Source organism: Bufo bufo, chromosome 3 (assembly GCF_905171765.1).
Source record: "Bufo bufo chromosome 3, aBufBuf1.1, whole genome shotgun sequence".
Classification (NCBI taxonomy): Eukaryota; Metazoa; Chordata; class Amphibia; order Anura; family Bufonidae; genus Bufo; species Bufo bufo.
In genome coordinates this window covers 568,571,930-568,587,518 of record NC_053391.1, presented here as the reverse complement: position 1 = coordinate 568,587,518, position 15,589 = coordinate 568,571,930, and positions in this window count along the sequence as shown.

Below are 15,589 nucleotides of genomic sequence, written 5' to 3'. Positions count from 1 at the left end.
TTGTCGCGCGACATTAGTGCAACAAAATGTCGCGCGACAAATGTCGTCGTGTAGACCTAGCCTTACAGCTTCCTGCCTGTGAGATCCAGGGTGCTAAATCTCACAGGCTGTCAAGGAAGGCAGCCACGATGCCTTAGGAAGGCATCGGGCTCCCTTCCCTGCCATCGGGTCCCTGTCACAGCAGCGCGGGGAACTGATGGCTGCTTCCTCCCTGCATTGACATCGCAGTTAGCTGCGGATCCTTAAGGGGTTGGGTAGGAACAGGGTTTTGGGGAAAAAAATGGTTTGTTGGGACCAAACATACAGAAATTATGCCTTAATAGGGGCAGATCCCTACTCCTGTTTATATATATATATATATATATATATATATATACACACACAAAAGAATGAGGCAGCACTCCAGACGTCAGGTGAAAAAGATAGTGGATCCTTTATTCCCCTCTGCAACGTTTCAACCGCTCAATGCGGTCTTTATCAAGCATAGTTACAAGTGTCATACAGGGGTATATATACCCAGAGTGCATAGTGGCAATACAAGTGAAAATTATTCAATTACATCAGTAAAATACATAAAAACAACTTAAAAATAGCAAAAAATGTCACAATAATAGAAGCGACATAACAGTGATACCATACAACTTGTGCATGTGATGTGAATCAATATTGTACATAGTCATATCAATGCTGTAGCATAAATATTATAAATAGGGCTCCTTGTGCCAGTGATGCACCACATGTGCAAACGTGTTAATCATAATCATGATAAAAAACTAAAGGAAAACTCACACAGCGGTAGAAGACTAGCGGCGCCAAAATCCACGTCCTCCAAAACCAACGGCGCATGTCCAAACACCTAACAACGCCACCCAAAACAAGCAAGGAGGCGTTATGTCGCTTCTATTATTGTGACATTTTTTGCTATTTTTAAGTTGTTTTTATGTATTTTACTGATGTAATTGAATAATTTTCACTTGTATTGCCACTATGCACTCTTGGTATATATACCCCTGTATGACACTTGTAACTATGCTTGATAAAGACCGCATTGAGCGGTTGAAACGTTGCAGAGGGGAATAAAGGATCCACTATCTTTTTCACCTGACATCTGGAGTGCTGCCTCATTCTTTTGTTATTTATATCTACGGTTAGCCGTCTGAGCCTGCGGCTTTGAGGATTTTTTTGCACCCTTTCTTTTGTCTTGTGCTGCTGGAGCTCTTTTTGGTGTTTTTTTTTTTTTTTTAAATATATATATATAATATATATTACACTTTTATAATAAACACTAGCTTGTTCTGCACAACCATCCAAAAATTATACTTTATATGGGGCAGAATTCCTGCCTGTATTTATTCACACAAGTGTTAATTGAAGGAAGATGCAGTAGTTTGTTCTGAAGTTTAACAAGCTTTGAAAAATTCTCCCTTTTATTTGGGAGCAGCAGCACTACAGTGTGAATGTAGAAAGGGTAAGGTGTGTAGGATTCATAACTGGAAGCAATATTTGCACCAGCAATAGATGCACATCATGGAACATTTTAGGAAGTATGTTTGTACAGCTGTGTTGGGGTAGTAGTATAAGTGGTGGTTGCCTGGGGGTAATGGTAGTGGCAGTATGGGTAATGGAAGTGGATGTAGGGGGATTAGCAGAGGGGTGAAGCAGTGGTGGCTCCAGCAGCAACAGCAATATGGTATGGAACATGATGGTAAGCAGGCAGACAGCGGCAGTGGTGTGCCTGAGCACTGTCAGCAATGGCAGATCTATTCATTGGCCTCAGCCAGTGGTATGTGAAAATCCTTAAGGATCCATGACTCGTTCTCTTTGACAAAAGTGATGTTTTGTACACTGAGGGAGGACAACTTTGTCTGCTTGGGTGTGACAATGCCACCTGCAGTGTTGAAAACCCTCTCTGAGGTGACAATGGAGGCTGGACAAGAAAGTACAGTGCAAACTGGCCCAATTCAAGCCACTGTTCCAATCTGGCTACCCAGAAATCCATGGGGTCAGCAAAGACGGCATGACACAAAGAAAGGCCAGAGTCCAGGTAGGACCCCCATTTTTGCTTTGATAGCAAGGGAGTAAAAACGTGGCTATCCAGTAATCATCAGATTGCTTGATGCTAACAATATGCCTGTCAGTACTCTTCTCACCTGTCGGTCATGCTCGCTAGCATGCCTAAGTACCCAGTTCTTTCCAGCTGAGCCCTAAACTGCTATGATTAGTCATCATGGCCGGTCGTCGTTGTCCTCATCATCCTCCTGCTCCTCCACTATTGACTCCTCCAGTGGTAGCTCCTAATCTTCATATTTCTCCTCCATGAAACTTTGTCCATGTAGGTCCCAAACAGTTACAGGGCAGCCAGTAAGATGTGGAAGCTGTTCTTCTGCCATCCATTGATGAATCAGCATCTGCTCTAGGATAAATAATGGGATATGACATCATTCATGCCACAATTGTCCCTACTGACAAATCTGGTGTCCTCCTCGAAGGGCAACATGAGACTCTGAACTGCCACTTCATAGCCTCAAAACACATGCTAAGGTGGTCTAGTGCATGATCAAATCATTAATTGTTTAATGCTACTCATACAGGCACTCCACCATATGGAAGAATTGCAGCCATTTGGAACATCGCAGATTAAATGGTGCAATGGCAGAACATTCTGTCGCTGAAAGGCCAGGATAGTGTTCCTTGCCAAATAAGGATGGCTGGAATACGAGGACAGGCTCCTGCACTTGGCCAGCACCCTCTGCAAGCTGCAGTACTTTTTCAAAAAGCAGTGCATCACTAAATTTATCAGTTGCGTCATCGAGGGAACATGAATTATTTCCCCCAAATGCAGCACAGCCACGATGTTCCAGCCAATGTCACTGTACACAGCAACAATTGCAAGGAGTGGCCTACATTCTGTCATGTGACCATACAAGGCAGGGATAGTATTTTTGGGGAAATAATAGTGGCTAGGTATCTTCTAGCAAGGCCATCAGTTTCCTAAAGGCAGCAGAATCTATTAAGTGGTACTGCAGTGACTACAACACCAGCAACCTTGCCAGGTGAGAGTTAAGCTTGCACTCAAGCTAATTTCTGGTCTCAGGGGCATACATAGAAATCACTGGGCCTCATAGCTAGAATCTGAATTGGGCTCTATGAGACACCCATAGCTCACATCTGCTGCAGGAGTTCCAGCAGAAGCTTTCTTCGTAGATTCTGTCAAAAACAAAGAGCAAAATAGTGCTGTATGCAGTGGTATTTTGTCTGACAAAATGCCTGTACTCAAGCAGGATCTCAACAGACCTTATTATTGTAAATAGGATCCGGCAGGTGCCTGCAGTGTTCGGCATATGCCAGATCTGGCGATTCTGTTATTCTGCTCCTATGCTGGAACAGAATGACGAAATATGATCCCAAATGAGTACCTAGCCTTACCCAATGAATTGTGCCCGTTGCTGCTACCTTTTATACAGTGTGCCATTCTTCCCTCATGAACTGTGCCCGCTGTTTCACCCACCCTCCCCCAATGCTGACTTACTGTTTGTGCTGCTAGCAGAGCGGAGTCAGGGCCTGGGGCAGATCTTCATAGTGCTGGACTGGAGTCTGGACAGTTGAGGCTGCTGGATCAGGTCAGGTCTTGACTGGTCAGTCAGGTTACAGTGCCACATGTGGCAGCAGAGGAACAGGGTTGTGACGAGGTATTAGGCAGAATAATCAAATGGAGCACCCTTTGTAAAATGCTTTTCTTTTTATTAGCAAGTAAGGTCGTTTTTAATTATTTCTACAACATGCAGACACAGAACCAGTCACAACCAGGGCCGTCTTTACCAAGGGGCAAAAGGGGCAGCTGCCCTGGGCCCAGTTGCTCCTGGAGGGCCCAAGGCAGCTGCCTTTTGAGTCCTGCTAGCCACTGCCCCGGGTGTCAGGCTGTCAGCTACACAGGAGGTGCTGCCATACTATGCAATGCCTGCCGGCACTGAGTCCAGCTAGCGAACTGTGTCTGTGAGAGCTGTGAGTGTGATCTAGGACCTTAGATGACATCATCACCATGTGACCAGTAACCTAGCAATATTACTGGTCACATGGCTATGAGGTCATCACAGGTCCTATCAGGAGTGTTGCAGGAGAAGTTTGGCTTTTTTTTTTGTGAAGATTACATCAGAAAAAGGTGACAGGGCCTGTTATACTAATATACTGTAAACTACTGTATACTGGGGGCCTGTATACTGTGGGGGGCCTGTATACTGCAGGGATCTCAAGTCTCCAGGACGTTCAGGGAGTCTCCCGCTATTAGATGGCGGCTCCCTGACGCCAGCATGTGAAACAATATATCCCAGAAAGGTTTACTCTAGTGATGTCCGGTTCATGAACGAATCATTCTTTTGAATGGATTCAGTTCACTGAACCGGAGGAGTCGATTCCTCTGACTGAGCTGATCGGTGTGAAACATCTCAGTCAGATAGCAGAGCAGAGAGACGCTGGCAGCAGGGAGGGAGGAGTGTAATCTGATCCTAGAGTGGAAGCCAGCCCCTCCCCGCCCACCCCGGCCTGCAACCAATCAGAGCTCAGGCAAGTAGCTCAGAGTCACACACTGTACAGGAGGGAGTCTAAGAATCGAACGAGTCACAGGTTAAAAGAATCGACTTGGTTAGAGACTCATTCGATTCTTTGAGTTAAAAGAACCGTGAGTCACTAGAACAGTTTACACTGAGGCTGATGACCAGGCTGCAGCAGTGATAAGGTTAAGGGACAGAGGGCAGTCAGCAGAGAGATAAGAGAAGTGACAGGACAGAGTTTAGATTACAGGTTGAATTAACCCTTTAGGGTCAAATTGGCTTCTCAAGGAGATATACAGTCAGGTCCATAAATGCTATACTGCATACTGTGGGTTGCTGTATACTATAGGGTGCTATACTGCATACTGTGGGGTGCTGGGGTGCACTGTAACACTAGGGTAAGCCGAGCCCCGGTCTCCTTCCTGCAGAGCGGTGCCCACTTCCAGCCTGAGCCCAGCTGCCCAGAGCACTGATCCTGAGCCGCTGGAGTCTTCAGAACTGGAAGTATTTACATCACTGTACTCTACCAGATGTTTGGATTTATTGTGTGTGTGTGTTGTGGTGGAGGGCGTGATTGCATGCTAGGGTGTGGGAAGGCGGGATCCAGGGGGCCCAAGTAATTTTTTGCCCAGGGTCCAATCAATATTAAAGACGGCCCTGGTCATAACTGCTGCAGAACCTCCTAATACACACCTCAGCTGCTGCAGAACCTTAAAATACATACCTCTGCTTCTACACAACCTCATATCACACACCTCAGCTGCAGCAAAACATGATAATCTGATGCTACAAAACACATTAGGATTTGATCACATCTGTGTTGGGGCCTCAGTCGCAGATCAGGTCATAAATGCTGGACAAAAGTTTACAACCTGACAGGCTCCATGATGGAAACCATCAGATCTCAACATAGTCAGTGGGATCTGTCAGATGTTGTCGTCTGTGATGTGTCCATTCTGTCACGACCATTATTTCTGTTGCCGTGCTCCTATGACAAAGCAGAAAAGTGAAAGCCACTACAGCAGATGTAAACCAAGCCCACATCTGAGATGCTGCAGAACATCATAATAGTGACAAGAGAACTACTAGTCTCATTATCACCTGATTGTTATTATTGGAAATTAAGGGGCAACAAACAGAGGGGTAAAAGTCGAGAGAAATACAACTCTCAGCATTACCAGACTGCTGTAGGGCATGAGTTGAAAATAAATGGAGAGGGACATAATAGGACAGAACTACAATTCCCAGCTTTTCTAGGATGTTACTGTGGGTTGTCCCAAGACACCACTAACCTCTCCTCCAGGTACAGCACAGAAGATCTGCCCCCTCATGTTGACATCCCACAGGTCTTTCACCAGTTCTCTGCACTGGTCACATGATGACATCATCACATGTCCTTCAGACTTTGCTGCTCTGCTATGCCTTGGCTTCCTGCGGGCCTTTCCTCCACTGCGGGCCCCCTTCCTCCCATAGCAGCTGCATGGTCTGCCTCCATTGGAGGTACGCCACTGCTGTCAGTATGGCATCAACAGTAAAATGCATTTGTACAGCATAAGCTGTACAATACATTATAGAAGTGATCAAAATATTATTTGCTACAGTCCCCTTGTGAGACTAGTAAATGGTTTAAAATGTTTCAGTAAATTTTAAAAAAAATCTCCAAGTTAAAAAAATTAATTGAAAAAAAAATTCAATTTTTCAAAAAATTTAAGAAAAAAACCTCCATATATTTGGTTTTGCAGCGACCATAATGAAGCGTACTACACAATTATCATGTTATTTATACCGTACAGTGAACGCCATAAAAAAGCTACATTTGTTGTTATTTTTTGCTTGTTTGCCACAAAAAATAGAGATCAAAAAGTGTTATGTACCCCAAAATGACCAAATAAAAAATAACAAACCCTCACATAGCTCAGTAGAACGAAAAATTATGGTTCATGGGATGCAGGGATACAAATATATATATATATATATATATATATATATATATATATATATAATCAGGGCAGCACTCCTTGTAACAAAAAGATGGGTGCCAGCGGTGTGAACACCTTACCAAGGTGTATAGTATAAAACAAGAAGAGACACCGCAGCACATCCGTAGGTGAAAAATAGTGGATCTTTATTCACCCTTGCGACGTTTCAGTCCACTTGCTGGGACTATTATCAAGCTTGATAATAGTCCCAGCAAGTGGACTGAAACGTCGCAAGGGTGAATAAAGATGTGCTGCGGTGTCTCTTCTTGTTTTATATATATATATATATATATATATATATATATATATATATATATATATATTTTTTTTTTAATATAAAACCGTTTTTATTGTGCAACGTACAAAAAATGTATATGTATTTGGCATCGACCTAATCTTACTGACCCAGAGAATAAAGTTATCCTGTTATTTATGCCAAAAAGTGAACATCGCAAAATCTCAGCAGCAGTATTGCAGTCTTTTTCCATGCCTCCCAAAAAGAGTTGATCAGTAAGTTATGTGTACCTTAAAATGGTGCCATACAAATACCAGAAAAAAACAAGCTACATTTAAGGAAAAATAAAAAAAAGTTATAGTTCTTGGAAGATCATGATGAGAAAATTGCTTGGTCACTAATGCCAAAAATGCATGCAGGGGAAGGGGTTAAGGGGAGGTAGATATTCCCTGAGCACGGTTATTTTTATCAGTGAATTGTGTATTACTATATCAGTTATGAGACATTGCACTAGTTCTACATTCTTCCTGTGCATCAGGTGAAAGTCTTCACTGATTACACAATACTGCTGTTAACCTTGCTATTATCCTTATTGTTTTGCTGACATTTTTGCTTGTACTGAAAAGATAAGGGTAAAAAAGCCTTCTTGACCAAGAACATGATTCATTTGGGAAAAAAGGTTACAGCATAAAGATAAAATGTTTTTGCGGCATGAAACTTTGCCAAATATTCTGACTATAGAGCTGTGATAAATGCAGTAACAGGTCCTACTATACAACCCGAAACAGCCAATAGTTAATAATATAAGAACAAATTCTCAGACAGAGGTATACTTAGAGAGGACCGTTTACCGGTTTTTGCTTTATAAAACCAATACTGTAGTCCATGTTAGGGAGATGCCACCTCACAAATTTTTTTTTCATGATCCTCTCCTCCGCTGAGCCCCCCTTCCGATTTTGGTTTTTGCGCCTGATATGCTAATTAATAGCATCGGCTTTTCTCAGTGGACGTCTCCTTCTCCTTAGCTGGGAGTTGCTCACGCGAGAACAGGCTATGGAAGCGAGTACAGCAAGTACTATGCTCACTTACATGTTATAGAGCAGGAGGAGCTGAGCAGATTGATATACCGTATAGTTTTATGGGAAAAGATTCAGTAAAACTTGTATTTTATGCCAGATCCTATGTTATACTAGATTCTTGTTCATTCTGGGCCGGGAATTCAAGGAGGTGGTCTTATCAGTGATTGACAGCCTTCCCCCTATGACTGTGTATTCACAGATAGCTGTCAATCACTGATAGGACATCTCCTTGACTTCAAAGCCCAGAATGAGCAGGAATTTGAATGATATACAACGTTTACTTAATCTTTTCTTATAAAACTATATATCAATCTGCTCAGCTCCTCCTGCTCTATAATAACCTGCTGCCTGCCGATTATTTCACATTTTCATGATGACAGGTTCCTTTAAATATACGCACTCGTAAAGAAAAACGAGTGGCCATCATTACTTTAAGAAATGAAGGTCAGTCAGTCAGCCGAAAAATTGGGAAAACTTTGAAAGTAAGGGCTATTTTACCATGAAGGAGAGTGATGGGGTGCTGCGCCAGATGACCTGGCCTCCACAGTCACCGGACCTGAACCCAATCAAGATGGTTTGGGGTGAGCTGGACCGCAGAGTGAAGGCAAAAGGGCCAACAAGTGCTAAGCATCTCTGGGAACTCCTTCAAGACTGTTGGAAGACCATTTCAGGGGACTACCTCTTGAAGCTCATCAAGAGCATGCCAAGAGTGTGCAAAGCAGTAATCAAAACAGAAGGTGGCTACTTTGAAGAACCTAGAATATGACATATTTTCAGTTGTTTCACACTTGTTTGTTATGTATATAATTCCACATGTGTTAATTCATAGTTTTGATGCCTTCATAGTCATGAAAATAAAGAAAACTCTTTGAATGAGAAGGTGTGTCCAAACTTTTGGTCTGTACTGTGTGTGTGTGTATATGTGTGTATATATATATATATATATATATATATATATATATATATATATATATATACATACACATACTGTGGGGATTCACTCTGGTAGACAGGACAGGCGGACATCGTATAGAGGCAAAAACCAGTTTGTAACTCAAAAACTTCAGTGTTTTATTCACACTTATGGCAACAAAACAGTACAACAGTCCATTTGCAGTTTTGATGTTCTTTCATACAGCAAAACAGTCACCTGTTATCCTAGGTGTTCACACCCGATCGGCATTGCTCCGGACAGAGCAGACCTCCCAAACTCAGGCCTCCAGCCTAGCACACGGCTCAGATCCCAATCCAGCGATTGCCAGAGCTCCGCCGTCAGAGATAATTACCACTACCTGACACTGCTGGCTGGGTTTTTATATAGGCCAGTCAAGACCCGGCCTGAAACGTGGGGAGTAGTCACCCACCCAGCACTTTGACTACTCCCAGTAAGAGCCGTCCCGGATCAGCTATTACAGCTATACTAAATAGCAAGGTGTCAAAGAGCAGCTGCTGCTGACACTTGAAAACTGGCTCTTACTCCGAGGCCAGGAACCTCGGTGACACATACCTTCCGTCAACGACGGTCCCTTGCGTCTTCCTGCAATAACGTAACCTTTTATAACTGTCAATTAAAAATACCCCAAGTTAGTAAATAAAAAAAACTCAATATTAGAGGGAGTCAGGGGTCAAGATTACTTGCCCTTATCGCTGCCTCTACCGACTATTGGCCCTGCCTATAAAACAAAATGGCTGCCCAATAGGGGCGATCCCGTGTCAAGAACCTCCTATATATCCCTAGGATGCCCTGACAAAGGGATCAATACCACCACAAGACAGATCCTAATCAAATACATCAATAGTCCTTACATTGTCAATAGCCCTTATGTTCAAAAAAATGGATATATATGGTTGCGTTGACGAGTTTAAATGTATGGGTATAAGAGGTGGGTATAAAGTTGTTCAAACTGATGGTAAACTATAATAGTAACACGCGTTCCATCGCGTTTCCCTGCACCATCTGTGGTGCCATTTATCAGGGGACTGTGGATCATACTGTATATTTGTTAGAGTATATAATAAGGCTTAATGCTCAACAATACCATACAAAGAAACACCTGATATATCAAAAGGTTTTTACTCGGCAGCCTCGTTTTCAAAGGGGCACAGACATAAATAATATATTTAAAACAAAGAACATAGTATCCAAGGGTACGTGGCTCACAACTATGTCAATGGGAGTATGCCCATATTGAGTAGGGGGATACTCTGGCACATATACTGTGAAACTTATACAATTATTGGCACTAATTCACTAACTTGGTATTTTTAATCAACAGTAATAAAGGTTACGTCTAATATTTGTGAAGGTACTCTGACTGGGAATAGGGTAGGACATTTTTAATTGGATATAGGTTTTCGCATTGGGGGTTATCTCCTAGGTCAGATAACTTCTTTAGTGGCTCCACACTTTCTCCAGTCTCACAAGTCTGACTTGGGGTAACACTTGATTCTGTCCTGTCTTTCAAACCACACATCCAAGCCCTCTCCCCTCCTGCCACCTCCAAATCGAACATTTCTGGTATCCACTCTTTCCTCAAAACAATTGTAGTGCATACCCTCATCTCAGAAAGGATTAAATCCTTGTGCATATAACTAGCCCTTTGCAGTAGTCCTCTGAGGTACTGCGCCCGCCTAAGGCCTTATTCACATCCTTCCCCATGGTATGTCTGATACAGTTAGGACCCTTTCACACGGGTAACATTTCCACGCGGGTGCAATGCGTGAGGTGAACACATTGCACCCGCACTGAATCCGGACCTATTCATTTCTATGGGGCTGTGCACATGAGCAGTGATTTGGCCACATGAGCGGTGTTTGGCCAAACAAGAGGACATAGAAGGAGGGGCACGCCATATGGGTTTTGGAAGGCAGATTTTGCTGGACTGGTTTATTTACACCATGTACCATTTCAAGCCCCCTGATGCACCCCTAGAGTAGAAACTCCATAAAAGTGACCCCATCTAGGAAACTACGGGATAAGGTGGTGTTTTTGGGACTATTTTAGGGTAAATATGATTTTTGGTTGCTCTATATTACACTTTTTTGAGGCAAGGTAACAAAAAATTTAAATTCTAAAATTGTTTCTACATTCGCTATTTAGTTTTGTGGAACACCTAAAGGGTTAACAAAGTTTGTAAAGTAACTTTTGAATACCTTGAGGGGTGTAGTTTCTTAGATGGGGTCACTTTTTTGGAGTTTCTAGTCTAGGCTACATCAGGGGGGCTTCTAATGGGACATGGTGTAAATAAACCAGTCCATCAAAATCTGCCTTCCAGAAACCATATGGCGTTCCCTTCGTTCTATGCCTGGCCGTGTGGCTATATAGCCATTTACGACCACATATGGGGTGTTTCTGCAAACTACAGAATCAGGGCAATAAATATTTAGTTTTGTTTGGCTGTTAACCCTTGCTTTATTACCGGAAAAAAGGATTCAAATGGAAATTTTGCCATAGAATTGGTGCTTTGGCACAGTTTTTAGTTTATATTTTTAACGCTGTTCATCCGAGGGGTTTGGTCAAATGTTGTTTTTGTAGGGAAGATTCTTACGGACGCGGCGATACCAAATATGTCTACATTTTAAAATTTATTTAGATTTTACACTATTATCTCCATAGCCTGAGAGATACAGGTGTTTTTTGGGTTTTTTTTTTGGGCGACTATCTAATGTAAGGGCTCATTTTTTGCGGGATGAGATGGCGGTTTTATTGGCACTAATTGGGGGTGCATATGACATTTTGATCGCTCGCTATTACAATTTTTGTGATGTTAGGTGACAAAAAATTGCTTTTTTTTTACACGCTGTTCATCTGGGGGGGGGAGGGGGTTGGGTTAAATGTTATTTTTATAGAGAAGATTTTTACGGATGCGGCGATGCCCAATATGTATGGCTCTCAGACTTTGGAGACACTAAGCAGGCATCCTCAAACTGCAGCCCTCCAGATGTTGTAAAACTATTGTTTCCGTGTCTCCAAAGTCTGAGAGCCATAGTTTTTTATGTTCTCTATGGAACTGTTGGGGATTATAAAAATTTAGTACTCCATGGAAGTGTGATACTCCCTAAAGAAATCGATAATGCAGAGGCCTGGATGATCGGGGCACGTGTCACATTGAGTGGTGGTGTCCTTCCGTATCCCCACCTGTGACACACTCTGCACTTTTTTTTGGGTTCGTCCCTTCTTTCCAGTATGGGGGACCTGGAAAATGTTGGCCAGGGACTATCTGGGCGCCTCCAATTCTCGAGGTACTTCGGCCTGCTCTTTCCCGGTCTGAAAAGATCAGGTCCTTGAGGACTGCCTCATAGAATTGGAGGAATGTCCCTGTGCTGCCAGCGCTTCGGGATAGTACAAAAGCGTTGTACAACTTTTTTGTACCATGCCCGGGTTTTGCGCATGGCATTATATGGCTTGAGGACTTGATCAGAGAGATCAACTCCTCCCATATACCGATTGTAGTCGACGATACAATCGGGCTTGAGGACCGTTGCCGCGGTACCTCGCACAGGGACAGGGGTGGTGCTGTTACTGTGGATTGTGGACAGTATAAGGACATCCCTCTTGTCCTTATACCTGACCAGCAACAGGTTTCCACTGGTAAAGGCACGGGTCTCATCCCTGGGGATAGGTACCTGGAGGGGGTAGGTAGGGAGGCCGCGTTGATTTTTCCGCACGGTCCCACAAGCGGACGTGGATCTGGTGGCAAGGGACCTGAACAAGCGGATACTAGTATAAAAGTTATTAACGTATCGGTGGTAACCCTTATCTAGCAGTGGGTGCATAAGGTCCCACACGAGTTTCCCGCTAACACCCAGAGTGGGGGGCCATTCTGGGGGTTCAATACGGGAATCTCGCCCCTCGTACATACTAAATTAGTAAGTGTACCCTGAGGTACTCTCACAAATTTAGTACATTTTCACGCCATACCTCGCCCGCTTAGTGGGAATGTATTGGCGGAAACTGAGTCTCCCCTTGAACGCAACGAGAGACTCATCAACCGCGACCTCCCTTCCAGGTACGTAGGCCTGCGCAAATATGGCCCCGAAGTGATCGATGACCAGCCATATCTTATACAGATGGTCATGGGCAGGATCACCTCGGGGGGGGGGGACATGCTGCATTATCTGAATAATGCAGACATTTCCGGATGGCCTCAAACCGGGGGCGTGTCATGGCCATACTGTAGAGTGGGGTCTGGTAGAGGACGTCCCCACTCCAGTATTGCCTGACACTGGGTTTTTGCACTAGACCCATGTGCAGCACGAGGCCTCAAAATGTCCTCATCTCGGCTGCACTGACCGGCGTCCAGCCACCGTGTCTAGCCAAAAAGGAGCCCGGTTGCTGAGCAACGAACTGTTGGGCGTACAGATTCGTCTGCTCCACCATCAGATTCACAAATGGATCACTGAACAAGAAACTAAAAAAGTCAATTTCAGTGAAGCCCACTGTGGGAATCTGGATTCCTGGATTGCCAACAAAATCCGGAATCTCAGGCTCAAAATCCACTGGGCGATGCGCTAAGTGCTGTGGACCCCAACCACCAGAAACAATAAATCAGATAGTGTTTTTTTTTTTTTTTTCCTAACTAACTTTTCCCTTCTAACCCTGCCTAATGGTGCCTCTCCCTCACTGACCCTAACCTACCTGGAGGGTGATGGGTGCAGGAGGGTAATGGGTGCCGACGGAGGGATCGCAGGAGCTGTTGAGGACTGTGCTGGACGGTGCAGGTGCAGCTGCAGGAAGAGGAGGGGAGAGAGGAGCGCCGGGAGTTTGAATCTCCCGCCTCTCTCCAGGACCAATCAGCACCATGGACAGCAGCCATCAGCACCACGGCCAGCACCGCCTCTCCCAAATGCTCGGACTGTGATTGGTGGTGTGTAATCACACCACCGATCACCGTCCTTTTCCGGTTCATCGGGTCACCGGAGACCCGAATGGACCGGAAACGCAGCAAACCACAGGTCTGAATTGACCTGCGGTTTGTTACGATCGCCGATGCGGGGGTGTCACATGACACCCCCCCAGCGTTGTGACAGGATGCCCGCTGAATGATTTCAGCGGACATCCTGTTCCGATTAACCCGCGCCGCAATCGCGTTTTAAAGTTAGGACGTACCGGTACATCCTGAGTCCTTAAGGACTCGGAAAACGTGGCATACCGATACATCCTAAGTCCCTAAGGGGTTAAAACAGTGGCGGATCCAGAGCCTGATCTCGGGAGGGGCACTTCCCCGGGCAATAGGAGATTATGGGGCCCCTGTGTCCCCGCCCACCCTCAAGCCACACACACACACAGCCCTACCCATATATTGCGCCGATACCTCTTACATCCAGTGACGTCTTCATTGATGTAATGTTCTCTTTCTTCATCTTCTCCATTCAGACCAGACCACCATGATGATTTATTTCAGCCATCTCTCATCTCTGCAAAGTTTGACTGACTGACTGACATCTTGGTTTCCTACTTTTCCTCCCACCTTCTCAACATCCCATTATGCAACCCCAATACTGAGATGCTGTGCCCCCCAAAACTATATTGTAGCAACAGATAAACCCCCTGAAAATTTTAGTTACACACAAATAGCGCCCCCTTCAATAATTATTGGAACACAATGCCCTAAAAAATAACTGCACCCAGCAAATAGTGCCCCTGATAGTGTAACCATAATGTCCCCCAAAATTAACTGTGCTAAGCTGATACTTTGCCAGGGCGCCCCCACAGTAATAGTGCTCCCCAAAATCCCAACAATAGTAATAATTCTGTTCCAGAGTGCATTTAGTAGTAATAGTGCTCCTACAGTACCCCCAACAGTAATTGTGTCCCAGAAGTAATAATGCTCCCATAGTCCCCCAGTTGTAATAAAGCCCCCTTATAATATGTTCCAGTACAAAAAAAATGCTCTGTGTGGCAGTAAAAAAAAAAACTCCTCTTAGTGACCCCAGTAGAGTCAATGTCCCCAGAGTGCCCTCATGTGATCCAATGACCCGTACTGTGTGCCACTACAAAAAACACTTAGTGCCCCCAGTTGAGCTAAGGTGCCCATAGTGCCTCTATAATTTGTGCCAGTATAAAATACTCCTATATAGTGCCCCAGAAGATGCCCCCATAGTGCTCCTCCCTGTCCCCATAGTGCCCTTCATAATATGGCAGTATAAAATGCCCCTATAGACTGCCCTACATAGATGCCCCATAATGCTTCTCTCCCCCCTTCCCCATAGTGGCACCAAAATAGGTGGCAGTATTAAATGCCCCTATATAATGCCCCCATAGTGCCCCCCAATAATGTGCCAGTATATAGGGCGCCACCCCCCTTCTTGCCATACTGTACTAAAAACAATTAAAACAATGATGACGTCATCGCGCCGCCTGCACCGGCCTCTAATAGGCTGTAGGCCTAGTTCCTGCAGCCTTTAAGAGGAACGGGGAAGGGAGATGCCTCTCCCCCGCTCCTCCGCACTATTCATCTGTATCGCTGTCCTGAGGACGGCGATACAGATGAATATGGAGATGAGCGCTTCCACAATGGAAGCACTCATCTCTCCCTGCCACCGCCGCAGTAGAAGAGGGGATGATCCAAACTGGGCCCCACAGCAGTCGCATGGTCTGCAACTATGGTAGTTGCGCCCCTGCCTGTGGTTCTTGGTGTGTTTTTTGCAGTAAACATTTCAGCTTCACATGTTGGTTAAAAGTCTGAGAAATGTGAAATGCAATGGTTAGGTGTCTTTTTTTTGTCAGTCTTATAAACTATGGGTGGC